This window comes from Rhincodon typus, chromosome 31 (genome assembly GCF_021869965.1).
Source record: "Rhincodon typus isolate 14 chromosome 31, sRhiTyp1.1, whole genome shotgun sequence".
NCBI classification, from domain to species: domain Eukaryota; kingdom Metazoa; phylum Chordata; class Chondrichthyes; order Orectolobiformes; family Rhincodontidae; genus Rhincodon; species Rhincodon typus.
The window spans coordinates 3,365,334-3,381,848 of NC_063362.1; the positions used below are offsets into that span (position 1 = coordinate 3,365,334).

Here is a 16,515-nt window from a genome sequence, read left to right on the forward strand (position 1 = left end):
ACACACACACACACACACACACACACACACACACACACACACACACACACACACACACACAGAAAAATAAATAAATAAATAGAATTGATTTTGTATTAGTTTGTATTTTGAGCTAGTGGCATGTGGATTTTGGTGCATGAATGGGAAGATTTAATTATCAACTGGTCAGTGTTTCTGGAACCATATTTTTTAAACCAGTATGAAAATGAGGGTAATAAAATAAAACAAAAACACTGTGGATGCTGAAAATCAAAATCGGAAATTGCTGGAGAAACTCAGAAGATCTGGCAGCATCTGTGGAGAGAAAGCACAGTTAACATTTCAGGTCCAGTGACCCTCCTCCTTTAAAACTGAAGGCTCCCGAGATGATAACAGAAATTAGTTTGCATTGAATGCAAACACTGAATGCGGCCAGCATCACCACTGAGCAGCATTAGCTTGTTTTCTATTCAGGAGGGTCAGGATTTTTTTTTGCTTAGGAGAAAACCCCATAGCTTGGAATGCTTTTGATTTACAGTTTGCAGAGGTCCTGGTGAAAGTTAGACATTTGAAACTTCTTCCTGAAGAAAGGAGACATTGTTTAGAACTGTTAAGAAATAGGTTACCTTAATATAACAGCTTTAGTATGGAATTCCCAAATCAGAAGTGTTTGGTTAGCACCCAGAAGGGATCATCTGAAGCTGAGAAAGTCTCCAGGCAGTTGTGAAAGTTATCAAGGAGAGATCACCAAACTCTCAAAACTGGGAAATGAAAGAAACAGTGGAGTCAAACTTATAGATGTAACACTGAAGAGATTCTCCCTTGCTTTCGACTACGTTTTTACTGTCTTTCAAAAACTTTCAAATAATGTTATCTGCAAATAGCTTTTTTATTCTACCTTATCTTTCCTTTTACTTCATAGTCTTCCGCAGCTCTGTGTGCTTGTGTTTCAGAGAAAGATCACCTTGTTAAATAGAACATATGATCTATCAAGCTGAATTTCAGTCTAGATCCAACTTGTCCAGTAATAATATCAACCTGGCATCATAACACCAGTATCAAACTAATGGAGAGCTTCGTGGACTGTATGCTCTGCAACCTGTCCTCATCATTTAATTTTCTAAGCCTCCCAGTGCTATTTTGGTGAACCAGTGTTGCACTCTTTCCTAGGGTGATATATCCTAACGAGCTAAAGTGTCCAGAGGTGACTACAGTACACCAGAAGCAGTCTAATAAAAACTCCTTATAACTGTAGCCTAATGTATAGTCATTTGACCTCCGATCACTTTCACTAAAAGGCACATACCATCAGGCTTTTGCTCAAAGAGTTCTTGTGGTGCAGTGATAGTGTCCCAACCTCTGGGCTGTAAAGCCTGAACTCAATTCCCACCTGATCCAGGGGTGTGCCATAGCATACCTGTAACGTGCAAGTGCCGTTGTTGGACTGGGGTGGACAAAGTCAGAAGTCACACGACACCAGGTTATAGTCCAACAGGTTTATTTGAAATCACAAGCTTTCGGAGTGTCACTTCACCTGACGAAGCAGCAGCACTCCAAAAGCTTATGATTTAAAATAAACCTGTTGGACTATAACATAGTGTACCTGAACAGATGGATCAAAAATAAAATCTGCCATCAGCCTTTTTTAATTAGTTTGTTTCACTACCCACTAGCTTTGCAGAGTTCTGTTCACGTACCTCTAAAATTTGTTTCCCCAGAGTTCCTAACTTCTCACCATTTAGAAAATTCTTTTTCTCAAATCCAAAGCAGATGACCTTGCACTTTTCCACAATGACCTCAATCTTACACAGTCTTGCCCACTCACATAAACGTCCCTTTGTTATTACACTCCTTACAGTGCCATACAATCCAAGTAAAGTCAAACATTAAAATGAAGGATTCAAAAGTTTAGAGCCAAACAAGAAAAGGGTCAACTGACCAATCAAAAAGTATGGAGAAAAAATGTCCCCTGCAACATACTGTGGCAAAAGAATGGTTATTGGTAATTCCATGTGAATTTTAAGCACATTGCTAGTAATAGAACTCTCTCAAGAGATAACACATTACAATGATACTGAAAGAGTACTGCAGACTGTCGAAACTGGAACAAACATCTTGGTTATCATCCCCATGCTCTCCAGTGGCAGAATAGCGCGTACTCACAGAGTTTAGGCTCACAAATAAAGAACGAGAGCCTGGATGAGTAATCCAGGGGTAAATGTCCTAGATGTGCTGCTCAACATTATCCAATACCAACTCTTCAAAATCGCAAGATCAAACATTAGAGTCACATTTTTCAGCACATTTCACTAATTGACACAATGACAGATTCAGAAGCCGAGATCTGAAAGAACAGGGTTTTTCATCCCACTTGCTGAACCAATGCGCTACAGTACTCTCAGGTTTTATCTCACACACAGCAGCAGCTGCCCTCAACAAATCTTCCAAGTTGGCCTAATTATACATGCAACATGAGGGTTCCTCCTGCACTGGACCTGCCACCAGAAGATTACCAAAAGACCAGTGGGATTTCCCATGCAGCAGCACTTTCAAACGTGGTACTACCAAGAAAAGGAAGGTGGTATTTGCGAATAAAATCTGAGACTTGCCGAGAAATCTTGTTCAAATAATAATGCAGATGCACAAAGAGAATTGCATGCTCAATAAAACAGATTTTAAAAATTTTGTTCTTGGGCTTCTCTGGCAAGGTTATTGCCCATCCTTAATTACTACAGCATTATATATACACCCATTTTGCTGTTCTGGAGAGTATTCCTGCATTATCACCCAGCAACTAAAAGAACTGCGTTATCGTTCAAGTCAGGTTGGAGCAAGGCATGGAGAGGAACTTGCCACTGAGTATGTTCCCATGTTATCTGCTACCCTCATTTCCTCAAACTCTTTCAAACAACTGTTTTGATCAGACCTGCCAATATAACACACAATGCGTAGCAGAAGTTGTCTGGAGGGTAGACAGAGGGTTCTCTAAGTATAGAAAACTCAAATTGATTCCATTTTGCTACTTATGGACAACAAAATCATGGGACAGTAAGAAAGAGTGAAGTTTAGGTCCCTGAAGGGAAAAGATGCCACCAAACTTGACCCATATTATTCTATCTGCTCACAGTCTCTCTTTCAGTATTACACAGACATGCCCTGCAGCACAACAACGTAGCATTGCATAGTGCAGTATGAGAGTTAGTAGGAACTGCAGATGCTGGAGAATCTGAGATAACAAGGTGTAGAGCTGGATGAACACAGCAGGCCAAGCAACATCAGAGGAGCAGGGTTTAGGCCCGAAATGTCAGCTTTCCTGCTCCTCTGATGCTGCTTGGCCTGCTGTGTTCATCCAGCTCTACATTTTGTTATCTCATAGTGCAGTATGATCTCTGTTTGAAGTGATACCTTATAGTAAATTCATTTTCCACTTCTATAGATTTCTTGCTAAGAACCAACTCCAGTTCCAGTCTTTCAACTAGCATTTCACAGCACTCCCTGCCTGCTCACACTTTTACCAAAAGCCTGGGGCTCTGACTTGCAACACTTTCTTACCCACCTTTGGTCTGTTAAGAGATGTGATGGAGAGAACTTTGAGGAAAAGTTTCATTTTATTCTTCTCAAGTCAGATCAACACACAGTTGGGATGGTACATCCAGCAGAAGCATAACAAGTAAGGACGTGGGGACATGGCAGAGTCAGCAAAAATTTCACATTTGTTAAGATAATACCTCAACCCACTCAGCCTCTAACTTGACTGCAAAGAGAGAAGATGTCAGAGAAAGTGAACAGAACCAGTCAGTTACTGGTTAATCATTGGGCACAAGCTTGCTCAGACCATAAAAAGACCGAGGACAAAGAAGCACAGAATTACTTGCAAACCAGAAGGACCAATTAATAGCCAACAACCAGTTACTTTATTTACTAATCCCACAGAGTAAGAATTTTGAACTAGTAGTAATAAGGATTTGAAAATTAACACACCTCGCCATTGTCACTGCCAGGAAGGACTGGGATGTAGTATTAAGTGTACATTATATCAATTGTGTCCAGAATTTAATTTTAATAAGATGGGATAAGGAATCAGCAGATTAAAGGTTGATTATTCATGATAGCTGAGATATAGCAAGGAAGCTGCCACAGGAAGTGATGGGAGCAGGTTCAATTACAACATTTAAAGGGATATGGGCCAAATGCTGGCAAATGGGACTAGATCAGTTTAGGATATCTGTTGGTGTGGACGAGTAGGACTGAGGGGTCTGTTGACATGCTGTATAATTCTAATATGCTATGACGTCAACTGCAGAAATTAATGTAGCAAAAAGAAATGCACCAAACTCCATCAACTTAAACCTCAACATACTAAGATCAAGTCATTTTTTAAAAACGAGCATGTATCTTATTATAATAGTCTTGGTCCTATTATGATGCTAATGAATACTTACAGAGTCTAAGGTGATAAAAACATTCACTTTCTTTATTAAAGATCTTACTGTGGATTCCTTTTGCTACACGACTCCAAGAAAAGGTAGGATCCTGGGATGCTGCATCATTTCCTATGACAAAACCCCAGTTTTTACCTGTGAATTTGCACATAGCAGCAGCTATGGGTTAGCAAAAGTACTCAGGGAACAAGGAAACCTTGCTAGTTTTTAACGTTCATTTTCAAAACCTTAATAAAATTCTCTCCCAATTCACAAAAGGTCATTCTAGACACCAAAAATGAAAATTCAGTGATTTTGTGAAAAGCAATACCTGTCTAAATTTTCAACTAAAAAAAGTCTCATCCAGCTGGACTCAACTTATCAAGTAGAAAAAAATAGCCCAATCTGCCTACATTTTGCCAAAGCTCTAATAAATATGCTCATCATAAATTTGATTATTGCTCTTTAAGTTCAGCCCTGGCCAGAATTTTTTTCATTCATTCATGGGATGTGGGCATCACTAGCTGGACAGGCATTTATTGCCCAGAGGGCAGTTAAGAGTCAACACATTGCTGTGGGTCTGGAATTACATGTAGGCCAGACCAGATTTTTGGAGGGGGTGGGGTGGCGTTGCTGGTATCCAAAATATTACCTGGATTTCTGGATTAATAGTCTAGCGATAATGCCACTAGACTATCCATTTTTATCTCTCTCTTTTATGTTGTCTTTTCCCTACATAGGTATTGTCTCAAATCCATCAAGTTTGGGACCAAGACCATGTCAGATTTCAGAACCTGTCAATTTTCCCTGGGGGAATCAGAATGCCTTAATTCAAACTGAAACACCTTAACCAGTTCATATGGCACGCAGGAGAACTAACTGATCTGATTGTAAAGCATTTTAGGTTGATACGGTTTTGATATTCAATTTTCATGCGTTAGATTGAATAACTCTTCCATGCCTCACCCACTTCCCCAGGACAGCAAGATTTGAGAGTGTATCTGCATCATATTTTATTACTTTCCTTTTCATCACTTCACTGCACTTTCAGTATTTAAGATTTTATTTCAGGTAACCTTTGTTCTTACTCATGTGTTTGCACAACATTAGCCACATGAATCAAGAAGCATGAACAGAAGCTGTACAGTACCCAGCAGGAGACAATGGTGCATTAACTCCAGCAATTGTAGTCGACTCACAAAGGTTCAACCAAAGGTCTCAACCCCATTTCATTAATCAGTTTGAAGTGAATACGTTTAAAATTTAGATGGTATTTTCAACAAAGTCAGTAAAAGGGGAAGCAGCAGGCTGGATATCATTGAGGAGATCACCACCGTGTTTATTCAAGCAAACTAAATGATAAAGTTTAAGAAGTGTTTACACAATGTCACCTTCACCTCCCCTGCTATACTTTTCCATGGATTTACACAACAGTAATGGCTACATGAGTAATGCCCTCCAAATGCACCTCCACTACACATTAACAACAGAGATTCAGCATTAGCAAAAGGCAGATGTTCTATAATGTGGCTCCTGATAAATTACCAATTAATAGATTACAATTACATTATTTGGACTAATTTAGGTAACAGATCTACTTTTGTTGAATCACATTACCTAAAGGACATCCAGTAGCATGGGAAAACAAAAATGTTAACAAATAAATGCAACAGTGCAAAATTTCAATACTGAAAAAGGACACGTTCTCCATAAAAATTCTCATGGTCTGGATTTTGCAATTGCAAGAGAGACATGTCTCAGTGACGATAACTCAACACACAATCCAAAAGTATTTGACCGCCAAGGAAGTTTTTTTTAAAGAAGGCGTAGACACTGTTTGATGCTAGAGACACAGCAGCCAATTTGCATACAACCATATCTCAAAAAACAGCAATGCAATGATGACCCAGATAATCACCTGAGCGGGCAGATGGAGCCTTTTAACAGCTTAACCAAAAGGAAGCACCTCTGACAGTACAGCAGTGCCTCAGCACTACAATGGAGTATCAGTCTTGATTTTTATGCTCAAGCCCTAGACTGGGACAAATCTGCAATCTTGTGATTCAGAGGCAATGTACTACTAACTCAACCACTGCTAATAAAACATGGCAAGCTCATTTATACATAGAGGTATTATATTGACAATGAGTAGGTTATCAACTTTATTAGAATAAATCATTACTAAGGGAATCCTACAACGTCAGAAATATTGTCTTTCTAATGGGTCATTAAATCAAAGCTTGATGTATCCAGTGATGACATAGATCCCATGGGACTATTCAAAGAGTATAGATGATTTTCCAAAGTCCTAGCCAGCAGCTCACTTTCATGCAATACTGATTAATCAATCATTTATGGTATAGGCTGATTTACGGAAAGATGCTCTGCATAAAGTTTAACTGGCTACAATACATTCAGCACAAGATCTTTTGTAATAGCATGTTCTTCATTTTTGTATTATTGGTGACTCTATAAATTCAGATTTTGTTTTGAACTATCATGACTAAAGCTTAAAAACTGTAAAATTAAACTGGTGCGAAAATGTCTCAAATCAGAATATAAACCTGTTCATACACAGGATGTTGGCATTGCTGACAAGGCCAACAGTTTTTGTTCATAACATGAGGTGCTGAGGAATAATATGAGGAATGTGAGGTGCTGCTCCTCCAGTTTGCGGGTGGTGTCATTGTGACACTGGAAGAGGCCCAGGATGGACATGTCGCCCAGGGAGTGTTGGGGGTGGGTGGTTTGAAGTGGTTCGCGACCAGAAGGTGTTGTCGTTTGTCGCAAACAGAGTGCAGGTGCTCTCCAGTGTCAGAGTGACACCACCCGGAAACTGGAGCAGCAGCACCTCATGTTCAGCCTTGGGAGCCTACAGCCCGATGGTCTCAATGTGGACTTTACTAGTTTCAAAATCTCCCCACCTCCAGCTTCATCCCATGACCAACCCTCCCTCTCATCCCGCCTCCTTGACCAGACACAACCTGTCCATCTTCTCTCCCACCTATCTACTCCTCCCCCCTCACTGACCATTCCCCACCACTGCCTACCTGCTCTCACCTATCACCATCCCGCCTACCTTCCCCAGCCCCCCCCCCCCCCCCCTCCATCTTTTTAAGAGCTCCCTTCCCCTTCCCCCATTTCTGAAGATGGGTCCCGACCCGAAACGTCAGCTTTCATGCTCCTCTAATGTTGCCTGGCCTGCTGTGTTCCTCTAGCTCTACACTGTTATCTCTGACTCCAGCATCGGCAGTTCTTACTAACTTTGAGTTCTTGTCCATGCCTAATTACTCCGCAGAAGGTGATGATGAGCTTCTTTCTTGAACCTTTACAGCCTGTCTGAAAATGAAACTATTATACAGGATGTCCGCATAGATCGTAGATCACCACAAGAATCACCATGTTATCAAGCATTCTCCACATCAGGAGAAACGTTATGTTCCTCAATCCAGAGATGGATTTTGAAATGATGATTGCTAATTAAATTTTGAACTCATGAAATCTTCTCCAAGCAAATCCCAATATCTAAAATTAGTTTCCCTTTCAGACTATTTTAATCCATTAAATTGTTCCAAAAATAATCCAAGTTTAAACAAAAACTCAGAATAACACATCAATATTTTGCCTAGTATTAGGTTCTCATTGTAAAGGGACAGCCATAAAATCTTTCTTCATATCTGGAGTTAGTAAATATCCTACTTCAAGTAACATGAAGCACTGTACAGCGTGCTTCTGTTAGTGAAATTAAAGCCTTTCAGTGTCAAGGGAGAAACATCAAATGGCAAAGACAGAAAGGTGAATCAGAATTTCAATTTCCTAGTACAATTTAAAATGACTACTGACTGCCAATGAAAAATGATTGCCATTGCAAAGGTCTCATCTATAAAATGAAATCCTTATCTTATGAATAATGAGTACAAACTTTTGGAAGGTTCAGTTTATATGAAAGCACACCTTTCCTGATTTTTGCCCTGATTTTTGAATTAGTGTAGCAAAGCCTAAAAAACCTTGGGCTGGCATTGTACAAAACGTAAACTGAACAGTCAACTGCCTTTCTTTATGCCATCAGACAAGAGCTGATAGCAGAAGTATCTCCAATTACTGTTTTTGAAACCTGTCATACTTGGTTGTCGTTTGAAATTCATATGAAGCTCATGGGCCAGGAATCATAAAGGATGGGACTTTAATGAGAAAAGGCACAAGCTAAGCTACTTATGATCATGAAAAGATTTATAGTTCTCCATCGTTCAAGAGCATGCAATCACACGTGGTACACAAGCAAAAACAGAAATTGCTAGAAAAACTGACGAAGTCTGGTGGCATCTGTGGAGAGAAAGCAGAGTTAGAGTTTCGGCTCCAGTGACTCAGTTCTGAAGTAGGGTCACTTGAGCCAAAACTCTAACTCTGCTTTCTCTCCACAGATGACGCCAGACCTCGTCTAGCAATTTCTTTTTTTGTTTTGGATTTCCAAGAATCCACAGTTGTCTGGTTTTTACAGTTTAATAAAATGTTGCTTTGAAGAAGACCACACTTTTTATGCTTAAGAATTTTATGCTTTGGAAAATGCCAACATTAACATTGTCTTGCCAGTCTCCCACTGTATTAGAATCTGCAAAGATTAGGCTGTTGACAATTCACCATTTCTCAGCTATTCTTCACTGTACAACAATGAGAAAGCGAATTCTTCCCGCCCTTTCTAATTCCACTCTATGGGTCCCAGGCTATTTTACTCTTAGACATTTGAAAAGAGGTGGAGAAGATTGTGTTTTGGAAACAGTAAGGATGGTGGAAGCCAGAGTCAACAGACGTGAAGCAGGAAAAGCACACTAGGCCAGACAGCATCCGAGGAGCAAGAAAGTCAACTTTTTGGATCAAAATACTTCATCAGGACTGGGGACAGAGAGGGTAGCCCAGAAATAGAGGTGAGGTTGGGGGAGGGGAGGACAGATGGTGATAGGTGGATGCAGGTAAGGAGTTATTGTGATTTGTCAGTGGGAAGGGTAGAGTGGATAAGTGAGTAGGAAGGTGGACAGGTTAGGTCAGGTCAGGGAGCCAAGGAGTAGAGGGGAGGGTTGCACACGGGATAAGGCTGGGGGGTGTGGAGGGTTTGTGTTTTAATATCTGTACAAGAACAAAACATTCACGTCTGTTCACTCATTGGAAATGCAACTGTTCTTGACAACTGTACAATGAAATATTTGACTGTTTCAAGAAAAACTGAAGAAATAATATTTTGGTATTCTTCATACCATGCTACTAATAATTCTTGTTATGGGACACATTTTGAAACAACTTCTAAATCACACAGACCTACTCTAAAGTATAAACATGAGCCATATCTGATCCTCAGAGATCAAAATACAAATGATCTGGTATTAACGGGCATTTTCAAAAAGCCCAACAGTACCAAATATCATATCCAATATATTCCATAAAACAGGAGATGATTCATTTATCGAGTACTAAGCAGTTATTTACATAATTGACCCGATGCTGTTTGATAATATGATATCCTGCACTTAGTCACTAAAAATGACTTGAGATATGCTTATCGTATTCCTGCTCATTACATTAATGATGCACTGTGATTTGTCACAACACAGCTGTACACCAGACCACAAGACAGTGCACACACTATGTACATTAAAATGTGCTTGGTTCTCTTTTTGGTTCTGCAGAATCCCTCTTCATTATCTTTTTTGACACAATCTTCAATACAAAAACAACTGGCACTTATACAGTGTTAATAATGCAGCAAGGCATTTCACAGGAATATGCAAAATGCAATGAACAAACAAAATGCACAAATAAAAGCAAAACACTGCAAACAAAAACAAAATTCTGCAAATTTTCAAAACTAAAAAGGAATGAAGAGTAACCTATCTAAACAGAATATAGTGGGCAGAAATTCCAATCTCACTGCAGGATAACACCTAATTCTTTCAAGAAAATACTTGCAGCTATTAAGTGCTTCATCATATCCCAAAGCAACATTTCAAAGCATATGATCAATCTCTGTTGATATGCAAATTTCTTAAAGACCAATTGCAGGCTAGCATACTCCAAGGTCCACAGTAATGTACTAATGGATGCACTAACCTCTACGGTAGCCACTACAAAGGCTTGATGGGGAAAGACCAGCATCTAAACCCTCCACGATAGTATTCCCAGGGACTAGGATCCATGTGAAACCCCTCAGACTCCAGCTTTGTTATGGAATGTATATTTCAATGCAAGTTGTAAATCTGTTGCTGTAGAGTGCCAAATGCTACAATGAAAAAAACTGAACAGTTTTTCACTTCATGCAATGTTAAAAATGAATTGTTATGTAATGCACTTGTACAAATTTTAATTAAAAGTATTGTTTTGAAAAATAAATTTTAAAGACTACACCATCCCACAAGAACAAAGAGGAAAATGACAATTTGTAATGTTGGCTCAGACAAATACTGAACATGTTCTTCAAGGATTATAGACAATATTCTTAACCACTGGAATAAATAGGCCTCAGTTTAAAGTGTCATTCAAAAGGGGCCACTTGCCCACAAAGCTCTAAACCAGTACTACACTGTGTCAGCTGAGATTATGTAGCAGTTGAAATATGATCATTGATACTTCCCTCCATGTTGGTCTATTCAGAGCCATCATATGTTTTTCACCATCATTTGTCTCCTCTTCATTCAGTTAATATCCTGAGATTTGGTTTCCATGTTAACTTAAAAACGTAATGAAGGTAAACTGGTAGCCAAACATTTGTGTGAAATCTTGTAAGCTGCATTTTTTTTTTGGTTTTAATTTTAAAATCGACCTCATCAATGACTTCAGGCTATTCATTATCCCCATTGTGTTTGACTGAACTCAGCTTTCAAACTCCAGGCCTGGGCTTGAACAGCTGCTGAGTGTGACAGGAACAAGACATCTGCAACCCAGAACTTCCAAGTAATCAAATAAAGATCCAGGTTTCATACGAAAGATGAAATACTGCAAATGCAGCTTGGTATGCACCAGCTCAGTGACAAGCTGGAGACAAAACTCTGATCTCTCCCTTTTAGCTCACTGACAGCCTGCATTTTCTGCTTCTATTTCATAGTTTCAGCATTTGTAGTTTTCTACTCTTTGAATCAAACGTATGCTTTTTAATCTGAACTTTACCTCAAACATATTCCTTTGAAATTATTAACAGTGATTGACATTATGATTTTCATTACATAATAAGTGAATATAGTCATGTTGAACTATGCATAGTTATTTGCATGAGCATTTATTAATAAGATTAATATTTGATTTTATGGTTCGAGAATTGGCAAGCTGGTTTACAAGTACCGCGGGCCAAGACGGTGTCTAGGAGTGACAGCATAGTGATATAAATATTTAATTGGTGCACAAATGTTTTCCTATGCGCTAGCACCTGTGTCCAACAATGCAGAAAATGTGTAGCATTGCATCTGGCAAAGTTACTGATGACCAATACCTGTGATCATCTGCTGAGCCAAGTACAGTCTCGATATTCATTTAAAAATTCAAACAGGGAGCATCACACAACAAGAAGGCAACATTATAATCCCCCAAATTATTCTTCTGCCATCACAAACCCGAAGACACAAATAAAGACCACGAAGTTACATTCAAATTCTGATGCAACAGGCAAAAATGAATCAGGTAAAGTGAATTTTTTCAGCATGGAAGGTAGGTGGGGGGGGGGGGGGAGGGCGAGGGGGGGGGAGGGTGGGGGGGGGGAGGGGGGAGGGGGGTGGGAGTGGGGGGGTGCTGGTGGAGAGAGAGAAGGAGTGTTGCTGGGAGTGCAGAAAGAGAACCAGCTCTCTGGGTTTAAATTTAGTCAATACTTATGGAATTTAAGACTCCTCTTTCCACCATTTGCGGCCATGCTTTACAAATTTAAAGTGGGCTGTCTCCCTAGAACAAAGTGGGTTTAAGCTCCTAGCAATCTCCACAATCACCATAAAACTGTTTAAATTGGCACACATACTAAGAGGTCGCAACAGCAGGTGGAAAAGCGAACATTTGCCCTGTTATGGTTCTTTCTAAATACACAGTTCTACTTGCTGTTCCTCTTCCTGGAGCCTACTGTTGTCTCCTGATCTAACTCCTTCTTTCTAACAGAAATTTTCTAAAATAGGTATAATTCAACGTTGCATGTCACTGGTCTCCTACATGAGTCCTTAATTTGAAAAGGATATTTTAAATCAACTTCATTCCCCATCTCTCATTCTTCCAGGCACTGCATTTCTTTGGTTTTCATTACAGGAGCTCAGCACTCTGTTCAGGAAGCAAAGTTTTAGAAGCCAAACAAAAGTCACCAGCAACCTAACACTGGGAGAGGTTGTAGGGCTGCCAAAATGCGTCCATTATATAAATTAAAACAATCTCTATGAACCATTCAAATAATTGAGAAGAACAAGCTATCTTCTCAGCTCTTTTTGATCATTAAAAAAATGAGTGTGGGTAGGAAGTTAGAACAGTTATCTACTGTGTCTGACTTCCTAATTTCCAAAGAATTGCGTTTGTCAAGGTGGTTATGCTGCATCCTTAACATGACAGTATCTCAGCTTCTCTCTCCTACTGTTCTTATTATCTTCTCCTTCCTCCATTTCTATTAGGTTTTACTGATGTAACTTTTTGTTTGATCTCTTACCTTTTTCTCTTTTATTTCTCCCAAGTTTCTCTCGTTTACAATGTGCAGAATCTCAGGCCAGTTGGTATGGCTTGCAAGTGCAACTTGCAGCCTTATCCAGTTGGAAGGACAAGGGAAAGCACCATGCCCCCCATGATCTATAAGCAGTGCACTAAAGGCATTTACCATCTCCCTGAAGTTGTATTTGACTTCCCTTCAGTTGCTGGCTTTTGTGATGCTTGGAATAACTCAGCCAAAGCACAGGCTAGCAAGCCTCAGTTAAATATTTAACCTCCCAACCTGCACCAAGGAGTAGGATGGCTTTGCCTCTGTGGTGGGTGCACTGAAGTCAAATTTAAGATCTTTTAAAATTTTAACCTCTGACCTGACCTCAGCCCACCTGGTCCTGGTCTTAGAATCCAGCCCGAGTGTCAGGAAAAACCCACATTCACCTCATTCTTTTCTCATTCTCTTGCTGTCTAGATGAAGGTAACAAAGGAAAACTGCAAAGTTCGAATTTATCAGCAAGGTGCAGGCTATGATTCCATAGCCAAAGAAAAAAATCACCATCACCCATGAGACATGGTTGGCCACAAGAGAAATTTCCGTGACTTTTAATTACCCAGCGACCCACATAAAATACACAACTACCCAACACTAATTCAACTCATCTCCGAATCTGCTGAGGGGTGTACCAAAGTTTGGCACTGGTGCCACAGAGGCGCAATGGGAAGGAGTCACCATCTAAGGTTCCCCTCGTGGGGAGGCAACGGCCTAGTGGTATTATCGCTGGACTGTGAATTCAGAGACCCAGCTAATGTTCTGGGGATCCAGGTTTGAATCCTGCTCCAGATGGTGGAATTTGAATTCAATAATAACCTGGAATTAAGGGTCTAATGATGACCATGAATCCATTGTCAATTGTCAGGAAAAATTAATGTCCTTTAGGGAAGGAAACTGCTATCCCTACCTGGTCTGGACGATATGTGACTCCAGACCAAAGCAATGTAGTTGACTCTGAACTGCCCTCTGGGCAATTAGGGATGGGCAATAAATGCTGCCTAGCCAGAGACATCCACATCCCATGAATGAATAAAAAGAAAACACAGAGGGATCTGACACTGTAGAATTTCTCAGGTTGTGTATCAGACAAGAAATGTACACTGTGAACTTCAAGTCTATTAAAATTGTCGAGACACCTGAGAATGGAACACAGTGCAGGGAATAAAGTTGCCTCCATTGCGGTTTCTGTCATTTTTGAATTTGAAGCATTTTGCACTGGGGCTGTATGCCTGACATGGAATATATGCTGTAAACATTAAAGTCTGTGGCAGCGGAACATGCTGTAAAGTTAGGGCAAGGTGAATTTTCTTGTACCTCCTGTAATTTCATGTCAAAACGTTGTATAATAATAGGCTTTATAATTTTATAAATAAACTTAAAATGGAAAAAAAATCAACTCGTATTTAACTCTTCCCAGCATTGGTGTCAACCCATACTGATTATTAGCAAGCAAATAGACAAAACCTCATTCTATAACATCTCACTGTCTGACATGAGAGAGCTCAAAATGAAAACAATTTAAGGATAAACACAAGAAAACAGTAATTTATGAGAATTATCTTTAGCTTCTCTTTATTCAAAGCAAGCATTATTTATCTTTAAATGTTGACTCACACAGCCTGTGTGAGCGAAGTGGAAGTGGATTTTCAGCACGGTCAGGGTTAGAAACCACAAATCATCTGGTTAAGATTCTAAAATATCATTTTCTTCTCTTTCATTCCAGAAATCTATCAAAATATAAATTTAATAAAACATTCTTAAAATATTTTCCACAGCTTTATTGCAATCAGCATTGTTCAGGCAAGTTCCTGAAGTGGTACAAATTAACACTACAGGCCAGCTGGACCTGCCCATGTTTCAGCTTCCAGAACACAGAGGTCACAATTGTCAATTTGCTCTGTTCATAAGAACCAGGAAGTGGCTCTTTCTCAGGCAAGCCCTGGAGAAAATTATCTTATTGCAAGTTCTATATATTCTGTTTAGAAAATAAGCATAGCATTGTATGCTTGCATTTGAGCTCTCAAACTGTATTTTACCACACATCCCACAAATTGCAGCGTGAAAAAGAACGAGCAGTGATAATTAAGTAACCTAACAAGAGCGTCAATTTTAACCACAGTGAAATCTCACATTGAATAAAGAGCTTTTTTAATTTCCGTCAGCTGCAGGCACATGCTGGCATAAATAAGCAGTACACGTGTGCGATCTGTAGTCTAAAACAGGACCTTTATTTTGTAAGCAAATTTTTTGGCTTGGTTTTAAAACAATGGAGGTCTGAACTTGTACTGTCATGTTTTCCACTGATGCTTTTTTCATGTGCTCACGTTAAGTCATTAATAAGTTAGTCTTGTATCAAATAAAGAAATGGCTGTTAGTAATTTGAAATACCAGAACTGAAGACAACTGAACACCCAGTCCTTATATTTTGTAACAGTACATTTCAAAATGTAATTATTTGAGTATAGTATGCTGCCATCTACTTACAGAATTACTCATCTTATGCTGTAACAAAACCTGAATGTTTCAGTCTGTAAATCATCAATTTTATAAAATACTGTGGAAAAGCACGACTTCACAGGGTTAAACAAGGACCAGCTCTAGACTAACAAGATGACTGAAGTTTAGTCACACACAATATAACAAAATAAATGTAATATTCCTACCTCAGGATCCTAGCCAAGTTGAAAAGAAACGCAAAGAATCATAAACATCCATGATTCCAGGTAGATGAATGGATCTTCTCAGCTAATCCAAATAATGCTTTTAAAACATTTCACATAGCAAACAATAAATCTGCATGAGGTAGAGTCTAAATAACAAAGAGGAATTTCACATCCTGCCTGCCATGTCTATACAGATCTCAAAGTGACAGTTCAGTCCGAGTTCAGAAGGGAATAACGGAGGGTAATCTTGTTCAATAACAGCAGGTAGAAGGTACACTACTTATCCAATTACTTAAACTGCCAGTTCACAAACGATGCACAAAGGGTCATTCCAGTCTCAGCTTCCAAAAGCAGCAAGAATAAGCTCAAATGGAGAAGTGAAGAGGTAGGCAATGCACCACATGTTTGTAGTAATGCACAAATCTCTCTCTCCCCAACCCTGGACACTTGGAAATAAAGCAGACTGCCTCCCCCTGCTGTGCAGGGCATTCAGGACAAACCAAACAAATGTAAATCAAGCTCTTCGAGAGAGAGAGAGAGAGAGACAGAGAGGGAGAGACGAGCACAGAGAACCATACAGGAGCTCAATCTGGGCTATTTCATGCATCAAACTCAGGCTCAAAGAAATTATAAAGGGACTCTGTAAAACTCCACAGTGATTCATTTTTATATTTTGAAACAGCCAGCTTTAACAAAGCAGTTTTAAGTCAACTCAAGAAGCTCACAAGACAAGATCAGCTGGAATGAAGAAAACTTT

General features: G+C 39.5%; 1 long non-coding RNA gene across 2 annotated transcripts in view; it reads right to left on the reverse strand.

Moving 5' to 3' along the window:
• LOC125486649 overlaps positions 1-16,201 on the reverse strand; it is a 22,833-nt gene extending 6,632 nt beyond the window's left edge. Inside the window, exons 1-3 of one of the 2 annotated variants that reach the window (XR_007265282.1) lie at positions 15,759-16,201; positions 14,710-14,822; positions 12,163-12,677 (exon numbers count right to left, since the gene is read on the reverse strand). This is a non-coding gene — a long non-coding RNA (uncharacterized LOC125486649). Of the gene's footprint in view, positions 1-12,162; positions 12,678-14,709; positions 14,823-15,758 lie in introns of those variants that run through there. The other variant, XR_007265281.1, reaches the window with a different exon arrangement.
• Between the last annotated feature and the right edge of the window lie 314 nt (positions 16,202-16,515).